Consider the following 13,158-nt stretch of genomic DNA (forward strand, 5'->3'; position numbering starts at 1 on the left):
TCCCATAAGAAACGTCGCATCGAATAAATGTGATTGAATTCTCCCCGTCTGGACGAGCGGAATTGAATTGTGCAACTGATTTTGCTGTGCTGTGTTAAATAAGATATTTGCATGACTGCTTTTGTTTTATTTTGTGAATAGCAAACAGCATTCAACCCCATAATACATGTTTTTTTTATTGGTCGCTCGTCCATTTCATATCCCATAGCTTAACCACTCATACCTTTGGATTCCTCTCGATGAGGCGAGCAGTACGAGTACCACCTTGATGGGTCTGCGACGTTTCTTTCCAGAGTTATTACAAAAAAACCACAAACATCCCAGAATCCACTCGGTTTGGGGTCAAAATGTTGTCGCTCATTAAATCCCATAAGAAACGTCGCATCGAATAAATGTGATTGAAATCTCCCCGTCTGGACGAGCAGAATTGAATGGTGCAACTGATTTTGCTGTGCTGTGTTAAATAAGATATTTGCATGACTGCTTTTGTTTTATTTTGTGAATAGCAAAAAGCATTCAACCCCATAATACATGTTGTTTTATTGGTCGATCGTCCATTTTATATCCAATAGTTTAAATACTCATATCTTTGGATTCCTCTCGATGAGGCGAGCAGTACGAGTATCACCTTGATGGGTCTGCGACGTTTCCTTCCAGAGTTATTACAAAAAAAAACACAAAACATCCCAGAATCCTCTCGGTTTGGGGTCAAAATGTTGTCGCTCATTAAATTCCATAAGAAACGTCGCATCGAATAAATGTGATTGAATTGTCCCCGTCTGGACGAGCGGGATTGAATGGTGCAAATGATTTTGCTGTGCTGTGTTAAATAATATATTTGCATGACTACAATTGTTTTATTTTGTGAATAGCAAAAAGCATTCAACCCCATAAAACATGTTGTTTTATTGGTCGCTCGTCCATTTCATATCCCATAGCTTAACCACTCATATCTTTGGATTCCACTCGATGAGGCGAGCAGTACGAGTACCACCTTGATGGGTCTGCGACGTTTCCTTCCAGAGTTATTACCAAAAAACCACAAACTTCCCAAATCCTCTCGGTTTGGGGTCAAAATGTTGTCACTCATTAAATCCCATAAGAAACATCGCATCTAATAAATGTGAGTGAATTCTCCCCGTCTGGACGAGCAGGATTGAATGGTGCAACTGATTTTGCTGTGCTGTGTTAAATAAGATATTTGCATGACTGCTTTTGTTTTATTTTGTGAATAGCAAAAAGCATTCAACCCCATAATACATGTTGTTTTATTGGTCGCTCGTCCATTTCATATCCCATAGCTTAACCACTCATACTTTTGGATTCCACTCGATGAGGCGAGCAGGACGAGTACCACCTTGATGGGTCTGCGACGTTTCTTTCCAGAGTTATTACAAAAAACTACAAACATCCCAGAATCCACTCGGTTTGGGGTCAAAATGTTGTCGCTCATTAAATTCCATAAGAAACGTCGCATCGAATAAATGTGATTGAATTCTCCCCGTCTGGACGAGCGGGATTGAATGGTGCAACTGATTTTGCTGTGCTGTGTTAAATAAGATATTTGCATGACTACAATTGTTTTATTTTGTGAATAGCAAAAAGCATTCAACCCCATAAAACATGTTGTTTTATTGGTCGCTCGTCCATTTCATATCCCATAGCTTAACCACTCATATCTTTGGATTCCACTTGATGAGGCGAGCAGTACGAGTACCACCTTGATGGGTCTGCGACGTTTCCTTCCAGAGTTATTACAAAAAAACACAAAACATCCCAGAATCCTCTCGGTTTGGGGTCAAAATGTTGTCGCTCATTAAATTCCATAAGAAACGTCGCATCGAATAAATGTGATTGAATTCTCCCCGTCTGGACGAGCGGGATTGAATGGTGCAACTGATTTTGCTGTGCTGTGTTAAATAAGATATTTGCATGACTACAATTGTTTTATTTTGTGAATAGCAAAAAGCATTCAACCCCATAAAACATGTTGTTTTATTGGTCGCTCGTCCATTTCATATCCCATAGCTTAACCACTCATATCTTTGGATTCCACTCGATGAGGCGAGCAGTACGAGTACCACCTTGATGGGTCTGCGACGTTTCCTTCCAGAGTTATTACAAAAAAAAACACAAAACATCCCAGAATCCTCTCGGTTTGGGGTCAAAATGTTGTCGCTCATTAAATTCCATAAGAAACGTCGCATCGAATAAATGTGATTGAATTCTCCCTGTCTGGACGAGCAGGATTGAATGGTGCAACTGATTTTGCTGTGCTGTGTTAAATAAGATATTTGCATGACTGCTTTTGTTTTATTTTGTGAATAGCAAAAAGCATTCAACCCCATAATACATGTTGTTTTATTGGTCGCTCGTCCATTTAATATCCCATAGCTTAACCACTCATACCTTTGGATTCCTCTCGATGAGGCGAGCAGTACGAGTACCACCTTGATGGGTCTGCGACGTTTCCTTCCAGAGTTATTACAAAAAAACCACAAACATCCCTGAATCCTCTCGGTTTGGGGTCAAAATGTTGTCGCTCATTAAATCCCATAAGAAACGTCGCATCGAATAAATGTGATTGAATTCTCCCCGTCTGGCCGAGCGGAATTGAATGGTGTAACTGATTTTGCTGTGCTGTGTTAAATAAGATATTTGCATGACTACAATTGTTTTATTTTGTGAATAGCAAAAAGCATTCAACCCCATTAAACATGTTGTTTTATTGGTCGCTCATCCATTTCATATCCCATAGCTTAACCACTCATATATTTGGATTCCACTCGATGAGGCGAGCAGTACGAGTACCACCTTGATGGGTCTGCGACGTTTCCTTCCAGAGTTATTACCAAAAAAACACAAACTTCCAGAATCCTCTCGGTTTGGGGTCAAAATCTTGTCGCTCATTAAATCCCATAAGAAACGTCGCATCGAATAAATGTGATTGAATTCTCCCCATCTGGACGAGCGGAATTGAATGGTGTAACTGATTTTTCCGTGCTGTGTTAGATAAGATATTTGCATGACTACAATTGTTTAATTTTGTGAATATCAAAAAGCATTCAACCCCATAAAACATGTTGTTTTATTGGTCGCTCGTCCATTTCATATCCCATAGCTTAACCACTCATATCTTTGGATTCCACTCGATGAGGCGAGCAGGACGAGTACCACCTTGATTGGTCTGCGACGTTTCCTTCCAGAGTTATTACCAAAAAACCACAAACTTCCAGAATCCTCTCGGTTTGGGGTCAAAATCTTGTCGCTCATTAAATCCCATAAGAAACGTCGCATCGAATGAATGTGATTGAATTCTCCCCGTCTGGACGAGCGGAATTGAATGGTGTAACTGATTTTGCTGTGCTGTGTTAAATAAGATATTTGCATGACTACAATTGTTTTATTTTGTGAATAGCAAAAAGCATTCAACCCCATTAAACATGTTGTTTTATTGGTCGCTCATCCATTTCATATCCCATAGCTTAACCACTCATATATTTGGATTCCACTCGATGAGGCGAGCAGTACGAGTACCACCTTGATGGGTCTGCGACGTTTCCTTCCAGAGTTATTACCAAAAAAACACAAACTTCCAGAATCCTCTCGGTTTGGGGTCAAAATCTTGTCGCTCATTAAATCCCATAAGAAACGTCGCATCGAATAAATGTGATTGAATTCTCCCCATCTGGACGAGCGGAATTGAATGGTGTAACTGATTTTTCCGTGCTGTGTTAGATAAGATATTTGCATGACTACAATTGTTTAATTTTGTGAATATCAAAAAGCATTCAACCCCATAAAACATGTTGTTTTATTGGTCGCTCGTCCATTTCATATCCCATAGCTTAACCACTCATATCTTTGGATTCCACTCGATGAGGCGAGCAGGACGAGTACCACCTTGATTGGTCTGCGACGTTTCCTTCCAGAGTTATTACAAAAAAACCACAAACTTCCAGAATCCTCTCGGTTTGGGGTCAAAATCTTGTCGCTCATTAAATCCCATAAGAAACGTCGCATCGAATGAATGTGATTGAATTCTCCCCGTCTGGACGAGCGGAATTGAATGGTGTAACTGATTTTGCTGTGCTGTGTTAAATCAGATATTTGCATTACTGCTTTTGTTTTATTTTGTGAATAGCAAAAAGCATTCAACCCCATAATACATGTTGTTTTATTGGTCGCTCGTCCATTTCATATCCCATAGCTTAACCACTCATATCTTTGGATTCCACTCGATGAGGCGAGCAGTACGAGTACCACCTTGATGGGTCTGCGACGTTTCCTTCCAGAGTTATTACCAAAAAACCACAAACTTCCCGAATCCTCTCGGTTTGGGGTCAAAATGTTGTCACTCATTAAATCCCATAAGAAACATCGCATCTAATAAATGTGAGTGAATTCTCCCCGTCTGGACGAGCAGGATTGAATGGTGCAACTGATTTTGCTGTGCTGTGTTAAATAAGATATTTGCATGACTGCTTTTGTTTTATTTTGTGAATAGCAAAAAGCATTCAACCCCATAATACATGTTGTTTTATTGGTCGCTCGTCCATTTCATATCCCATAGCTTAACCACTCATACTTTTGGATTCCACTCGATGAGGCGAGCAGGACGAGTACCACCTTGATGGGTCTGCGACGTTTCTTTCCAGAGTTATTACAAAAAACTACAAACATCCCAGAATCCACTCGGTTTGGGGTCAAAATGTTGTCGCTCATTAAATTCCATAAGAAACGTCGCATCGAATAAATGTGATTGAATTCTCCCCGTCTGGACGAGCGGGATTGAATGGTGCAACTGATTTTGCTGTGCTGTGTTAAATAAGATATTTGCATGACTACAATTGTTTTATTTTGTGAATAGCAAAAAGCATTCAACCCCATAAAACATGTTGTTTTATTGGTCGCTCGTCCATTTCATATCCCATAGCTTAACCACTCATATCTTTGGATTCCACTTGATGAGGCGAGCAGTACGAGTACCACCTTGATGGGTCTGCGACGTTTCCTTCCAGAGTTATTACAAAAAAACACAAAACATCCCAGAATCCTCTCGGTTTGGGGTCAAAATGTTGTCGCTCATTAAATTCCATAAGAAACGTCGCATCGAATAAATGTGATTGAATTCTCCCCGTCTGGACGAGCGGGATTGAATGGTGCAACTGATTTTGCTGTGCTGTGTTAAATAAGATATTTGCATGACTACAATTGTTTTATTTTGTGAATAGCAAAAAGCATTCAACCCCATAAAACATGTTGTTTTATTGGTCGCTCGTCCATTTCATATCCCATAGCTTAACCACTCATATCTTTGGATTCCACTCGATGAGGCGAGCAGTACGAGTACCACCTTGATGGGTCTGCGACGTTTCCTTCCAGAGTTATTACAAAAAAAAACACAAAACATCCCAGAATCCTCTCGGTTTGGGGTCAAAATGTTGTCGCTCATTAAATTCCATAAGAAACGTCGCATCGAATAAATGTGATTGAATTCTCCCTGTCTGGACGAGCAGGATTGAATGGTGCAACTGATTTTGCTGTGCTGTGTTAAATAAGATATTTGCATGACTGCTTTTGTTTTATTTTGTGAATAGCAAAAAGCATTCAACCCCATAATACATGTTGTTTTATTGGTCGCTCGTCCATTTAATATCCCATAGCTTAACCACTCATACCTTTGGATTCCTCTCGATGAGGCGAGCAGTACGAGTACCACCTTGATGGGTCTGCGACGTTTCCTTCCAGAGTTATTACAAAAAAACCACAAACATCCCTGAATCCTCTCGGTTTGGGGTCAAAATGTTGTCGCTCATTAAATCCCATAAGAAACGTCGCATCGAATAAATGTGATTGAATTCTCCCCGTCTGGCCGAGCGGAATTGAATGGTGTAACTGATTTTGCTGTGCTGTGTTAAATAAGATATTTGCATGACTACAATTGTTTTATTTTGTGAATAGCAAAAAGCATTCAACCCCATTAAACATGTTGTTTTATTGGTCGCTCATCCATTTCATATCCCATAGCTTAACCACTCATATATTTGGATTCCACTCGATGAGGCGAGCAGTACGAGTACCACCTTGATGGGTCTGCGACGTTTCCTTCCAGAGTTATTACCAAAAAAACACAAACTTCCAGAATCCTCTCGGTTTGGGGTCAAAATCTTGTCGCTCATTAAATCCCATAAGAAACGTCGCATCGAATAAATGTGATTGAATTCTCCCCATCTGGACGAGCGGAATTGAATGGTGTAACTGATTTTTCCGTGCTGTGTTAGATAAGATATTTGCATGACTACAATTGTTTAATTTTGTGAATATCAAAAAGCATTCAACCCCATAAAACATGTTGTTTTATTGGTCGCTCGTCCATTTCATATCCCATAGCTTAACCACTCATATCTTTGGATTCCACTCGATGAGGCGAGCAGGACGAGTACCACCTTGATTGGTCTGCGACGTTTCCTTCCAGAGTTATTACCAAAAAACCACAAACTTCCAGAATCCTCTCGGTTTGGGGTCAAAATCTTGTCGCTCATTAAATCCCATAAGAAACGTCGCATCGAATGAATGTGATTGAATTCTCCCCGTCTGGACGAGCGGAATTGAATGGTGTAACTGATTTTGCTGTGCTGTGTTAAATAAGATATTTGCATGACTACAATTGTTTTATTTTGTGAATAGCAAAAAGCATTCAACCCCATTAAACATGTTGTTTTATTGGTCGCTCATCCATTTCATATCCCATAGCTTAACCACTCATATATTTGGATTCCACTCGATGAGGCGAGCAGTACGAGTACCACCTTGATGGGTCTGCGACGTTTCCTTCCAGAGTTATTACCAAAAAAACACAAACTTCCAGAATCCTCTCGGTTTGGGGTCAAAATCTTGTCGCTCATTAAATCCCATAAGAAACGTCGCATCGAATAAATGTGATTGAATTCTCCCCATCTGGACGAGCGGAATTGAATGGTGTAACTGATTTTTCCGTGCTGTGTTAGATAAGATATTTGCATGACTACAATTGTTTAATTTTGTGAATATCAAAAAGCATTCAACCCCATAAAACATGTTGTTTTATTGGTCGCTCGTCCATTTCATATCCCATAGCTTAACCACTCATATCTTTGGATTCCACTCGATGAGGCGAGCAGGACGAGTACCACCTTGATTGGTCTGCGACGTTTCCTTCCAGAGTTATTACAAAAAAACCACAAACTTCCAGAATCCTCTCGGTTTGGGGTCAAAATCTTGTCGCTCATTAAATCCCATAAGAAACGTCGCATCGAATGAATGTGATTGAATTCTCCCCGTCTGGACGAGCGGAATTGAATGGTGTAACTGATTTTGCTGTGCTGTGTTAAATCAGATATTTGCATTACTGCTTTTGTTTTATTTTGTGAATAGCAAAAAGCATTCAACCCCATAATACATGTTGTTTTATTGGTCGCTCGTCCATTTCATATCCTATAGCTTAACCACTCATACCTTTGAATTCCCCTCGATGAGGCGAGCAGTACGAGTACCACCTTGATGGGTCTGCGACGTTTCCTTCCAGAGTTATTACGAAAAAACCACAAACATCCCAGAATCCTCTCGGTTTGGGGTCAAAATGTTGTCGCTCATTAAATCCCATAAGAAACGTCGCATCGAATAAATGTGATTGAATTCTCCCCGTCTGGACGAGTGGAATTGAATGGTGTAACTGATTTTGCTGTGCTGTGTTAAATAAAATATTTGCATGACTACAATTGTTTTATTTTGTGAATAGCAAAAAGCATTCAACCCCGTAATACATGTTGTTTTATTGGTCGCTCGTCCATTTCATATCCCATAGCTTAACCACTCATATCTTTGGATTCCACTCGATGAGGCGAGCAGCACAAGTACCACCTTGATGGGTCTGCGACGTTTCCTTCCAGAGTTATTACAAAAAAACCACAAACATCCCAGAATCCTCTCGGTTTGGGGTCAAAATGTTGTCGCTCATTAAATCCCATAAGAAACGTCGCATCGAATAAATGTGATTGAATTCTCCCCGTCTGGACGAGTGGAATTGAATGGTGTAACTGATTTTGCTGTGCTGTATTAAATAAGATATTTGCATGACTACAATTGTTTTATTTTGGGAATAGCAAAAAGCATTCAACCCCGTAATACATGTTGTTTTATTGGTCGCTCGTCCATTTCATATCCCATAGCTTAACCACTCATATCTTTGGATTCCACTCGATGAGGCGAGCAGCACAAGTACCACCTTGATGGGTCTGCGACGTTTCCTTCCAGAGTTATTACAAAAAAACCACAAACATCCCAGAATCCTCTCGGTTTGGGGTCAAAATGTTGTCGCTCATTAAATCCCATAAGAAACGTCGCATCGAATAAATGTGATTGAATTCTCCCCGTCTGGACGAGTGGAATTGAATGGTGTAACTTATTTTGCTGTGCTGTGTTAAATAAGATATTTGCATGACTACAATTGTTTTATTTTGTGAATAGCAAAAAGCATTCAACCCCGTAATACATGTTGTTTTATTGGTCGCTCGTCCATTTCATATCCCATAGCTTAACCACTCATATCTTTGGATTCCAATCGATGAGGCGAGCAGCACAAGTACCACCTTGATGGGTCTGCGACGTTTCCTTCCAGAGTTATTACCAAAAAACCACCAACTTCCAGAATCCTCTCGGTTTGGGGTCAAAATGTTGTCGCTCATTAAATCCCATAAGAAACATCGCATCTAATAAATGTGAGTGAATTCTCCCCGTCTGGACGAGCATGATTGAATGGTGCAACTGATTTTGCTGTGCTGTGTTAAATAAGATATTTGCATGACTGCTTTTGTTTTATTTTGTGAATAGCAAAAAGCATTCAACCCCATAATACATGTTGTTTTATTGGTCGCTCGTCCATTTCATATCCCATAGCTTAACCACTCATATCTTTGGATTTCTCTCGATGAGGCGAGCAGTACGAGTACCACCTTGATGGGTCTGCGACGTTTCCTTCCATAGTTATTACAAAAAAACCACAAACATCCCAGAATCCTCTCGGTTTGGGGTCAAAATGTTGTCGCTCATTAAATCCCATAAGAAACGTCGCATCGAATAAATGTGATTGAATTCTCCCCGTCTGGACGAGTGGAATTGAATGGTGTAACTGATTTTGCTGTGCTGTGTTAAATAAGATATTTGCATGACTACAATTGTTTTATTTTGTGAATAGCAAAAAGCATTCAACCCCATAATACATGTTGTTTTATTGGTCGCTCGTCCATTTCATATCCTATAGCTTAACCACTCATACCTTTGAATTCCCCTCGATGAGGCGAGCAGTACGAGTACCACCTTGATGGGTCTGCGACGTTTCCTTCCAGAGTTATTACAAAAAAACCACAAACATCCCAGAATCCTCTCGGTTTGGGGTCAAAATGTTGTCGCTCATTAAATCCCATAAGAAACGTCGCATCGAATAAATATGATTGAATTCTCCCCGTCTGGACGAGTGGAATTGAATGGTGTAACTGATTTTGCTGTGCTGTGTTAAATAAGATATTTGCATGACTACAATTGTTTTATTTTGTGAATAGCAAAAAGCATTCAACCCCGTAATACATGTTGTTTTATTGGTCGCTCGTCCATTTCATATCCCATAGCTTAACCACTCATATCTTTGGATTCCACTCGATGAGGCGAGCAGCACAAGTACCACCTTGATGGGTCTGTGACGTTTCCTTCCAGAGTTATTACAAAAAAACCACAAACATCCCAGAATCCTCTCGGTTTGGGGTCAAAATGTTGTCGCTCATTAAATCCCATAAGAAACGTCGCATCGAATAAATGTGATTGAATTCTCCCCGTCTGGACGAGTGGAATTGAATGGTGTAACTGATTTTGCTGTGCTGTATTAAATAAGATATTTGCATGACTACAATTGTTTTATTTTGTGAATAGCAAAAAGCATTCAACCCCATAATACATGTTGTTTTATTGGTCGCTCGTCCATTTCATATCCTTTAGCTTAACCACTCATATCTTTGGATTCCGCTCGATGAGGCGAGCAGTATGAGTACCACCTTGATGGGTCTGCGACGTTTCCTTCCAGAGTTATTACAAAAAAACCACAAACATCCCAGAATCCTCTCGGTTTGGGGTCAAAATGTTGTCGCTCATTAAATCCCATAAGAAACGTCGCATCGAATAAATGTGATTGAATTCTCCCCGTCTGGGCGAGCGGAATTGAATGGTGTAACTGATTTGGCTGTGCTGTGTTAAATAAGATATTTGCATGACTACAATTGTTTTATTTTGTGAATAGCAAAAAGCATTCAACCCCATAAAACATGTTGTTTTATTGGTCGCTCGTCCATTTCATATCCCATAGCTTAACCACTCATACCTTTGGATTCCACTCGATGAGGCGAGCAGTACGAGTACCACCTTGATGGGTCTGCGACGTTTCCTTCCAGAGTTATTACCAAAAAACCACAAACTTCCAGAATCCTCTCGGTTTGGGGTCAAAATGTTGTCGCTCATTAAATCCCATAAGAAACATCGCATCTAATAAATGTGAGTGAATTCTCCCCGTCTGGACGAGCAGGATTGAATGGTGCAACTGATTTTGCTGTGCTGTGTTAAATAAGATATTTGCATGACTACAATTGTTTTATTTTGTGAATAGCAAAAAGCATTCAACCCCATAATACATGTTGTTTTATTGGTCGCTCGTCCATTTCATATCCTATAGCTTAACCACTCATACCTTTGAATTCCCCTCGATGAGGCGAGCAGTACGAGTACCACCTTGATGGGTCTGCGACGTTTCCTTCCAGAGTTATTACAAAAAAAACACAAACATCCCAGAATCCTCTCGGTTTGGGGTCAAAATGTTGTCGCTCATTAAATCCCATAAGAAACGTCGCATCGAATAAATGTGATTGAATTCTCCCCGTCTGGACGAGTGGAATTGAATGGTGTAACTGATTTTGCTGTGCTGTGTTAAATAAGATATTTGCATGACTACAATTGTTTTATTTTGTGAATAGCAAAAAGCATTCAACCCCGTAATACATGTTGTTTTATTGGTCGCTCGTCCATTTCATATCCCATAGCTTAACCACTCATATCTTTGGATTCCACTCGATGAGGCGAGCAGCACAAGTACCACCTTGATGGGTCTGCGACGTTTCCTTCCAGAGTTATTACAAAAAAACCACAAACATCCCAGAATCCTCTCGGTTTGGGGTCAAAATGTTGTCGCTCATTAAATCCCATAAGAAACGTCGCATCGAATAAATGTGATTGAATTCTCCCCGTCTGGACGAGTGGAATTGAATGGTGTAACTGATTTTGCTGTGCTGTGTTAAATAAGATATTTGCATGACTACAATTGTTTTATTTTTTGAATAGCAAAAAGCATTCAACCCCATAATACATGTTGTTTTATTGGTCGCTCGTCCATTTCATATCCTATAGCTTAACCACTCATACCTTTGAATTCCCCTCGATGAGGCGAGCAGTACGAGTACCACCTTGATGGGTCTGCGACGTTTCCTTCCAGAGTTATTACAAAAAAACCACAAACATCCCAGAATCCTCTCGGTTTGGGGTCAAAATGTTGTCGCTCATTAAATCCCATAAGAAACGTCGCATCGAATAAATGTGATTGAATTCTCCCCGACTGGACGAGTGGAATTGAATGGTGTAACTGATTTTGCTGTGCTGTGTTAAATAAGATATTTGCATGACTACAATTGTTTTATTTTGTGAATAGCAAAAAGCATTCAACCCCATAATACATGTTGTTTTATTGGTCGCTCGTCCATTTCATATCCTATAGCTTAATCACTCATACCTTTGAATTCCCCTCGATGAGGCGAGCAGTACGAGTACCACCTTGATGGGTCTGCGACGTTTCCTTCCAGAGTTATTACAAAAAAACCACAAACATCCCAGAATCCTCTCGGTTTGGGGTCAAAATGTTGTCGCTCATTAAATCCCATAAGAAACGTCGCATCGAATAAATGTGATTGAATTCTCCCCGTCTGGACGAGTGGAATTGAATGGTGTAACTGATTTTGCTGTGCTGTGTTAAATAAGATATTTGCATGACTACAATTGTTTTATTTTGTGAATAACAAAAAGCATTCAACCCCGTAATACATGTTGTTTTATTGGTCGCTCGTCCATTTCATATCCCATATCTTAACCACTCATATCTTTGGATTCCACTCGATGAGGCGAGCAGCACAAGTACCACCTTGATGGGTCTGCGACGTTTCCTTCCAGAGTTATTACAAAAAAACCACAAACATCCCAGAATCCTCTCGGTTTGGGGTCAAAATGTTGTCGCTCATTAAATCCCATAAGAAACGTCGCATCGAATAAATGTGATTGAATTCTCCCCGTCTGGACGAGTGGAATTGAATGGTGTAACTGATTTTGCTGTGCTGTGTTAAATAAGATATTTGCATGGCTACAATTGTTTTATTTTTTGAATAGCAAAAAGCATTCAACCCCATAATACATGTTGTTTTATTGGTCGCTCGTCCATTTCATATCCTATAGCTTAACCACTCATACCTTTGAATTCCCCTCGATGAGGCGAGCAGTACGAGTACCACCTTGATGGGTCTGCGACGTTTCCTTCCAGAGTTATTACAAAAAAACCACAAACATCCCAGAATCCTCTCGGTTTGGGGTCAAAATGTTGTCGCTCATTAAATCCCATAAGAAACGTCGCATCGAATAAATGTGATTGAATTCTCCCCGTCTGGACGAGTGGAATTGAATGGTGTAACTGATTTTGCTGTGCTGTGTTAAATAAGATATTTGCATGACTACAATTGTTTTATTTTGTGAATAGCAAAAAGCATTCAACCCCATAATACATGTTGTTTTATTGGTCGCTCGTCCATTTCATATCCTATAGCTTAACCACTCATACCTTTGAATTCCCCTCGATGAGGCGAGCAGTACGAGTACCACCTTGATGGGTCTGCGACGTTTCCTTCCAGAGTTATTACAAAAAAACCACAAACATCCCAGAATCCTCTCGGTTTGGGGTCAAAATGTTGTCGCTCATTAAATCCCATAAGAAACGTCGCATCGAATAAATATGATTGAATTCTCCCCGTCTGGACGAGTGGA

Source organism: Petromyzon marinus, chromosome 23, assembly GCF_048934315.1.
Source record: "Petromyzon marinus isolate PM22_M1 ecotype Great Lakes invasive population chromosome 23, UKy_Petmar_22M1.pri1.0, whole genome shotgun sequence".
In the NCBI taxonomy this organism is placed as follows: Eukaryota; Metazoa; Chordata; class Hyperoartia; order Petromyzontiformes; family Petromyzontidae; genus Petromyzon; species Petromyzon marinus.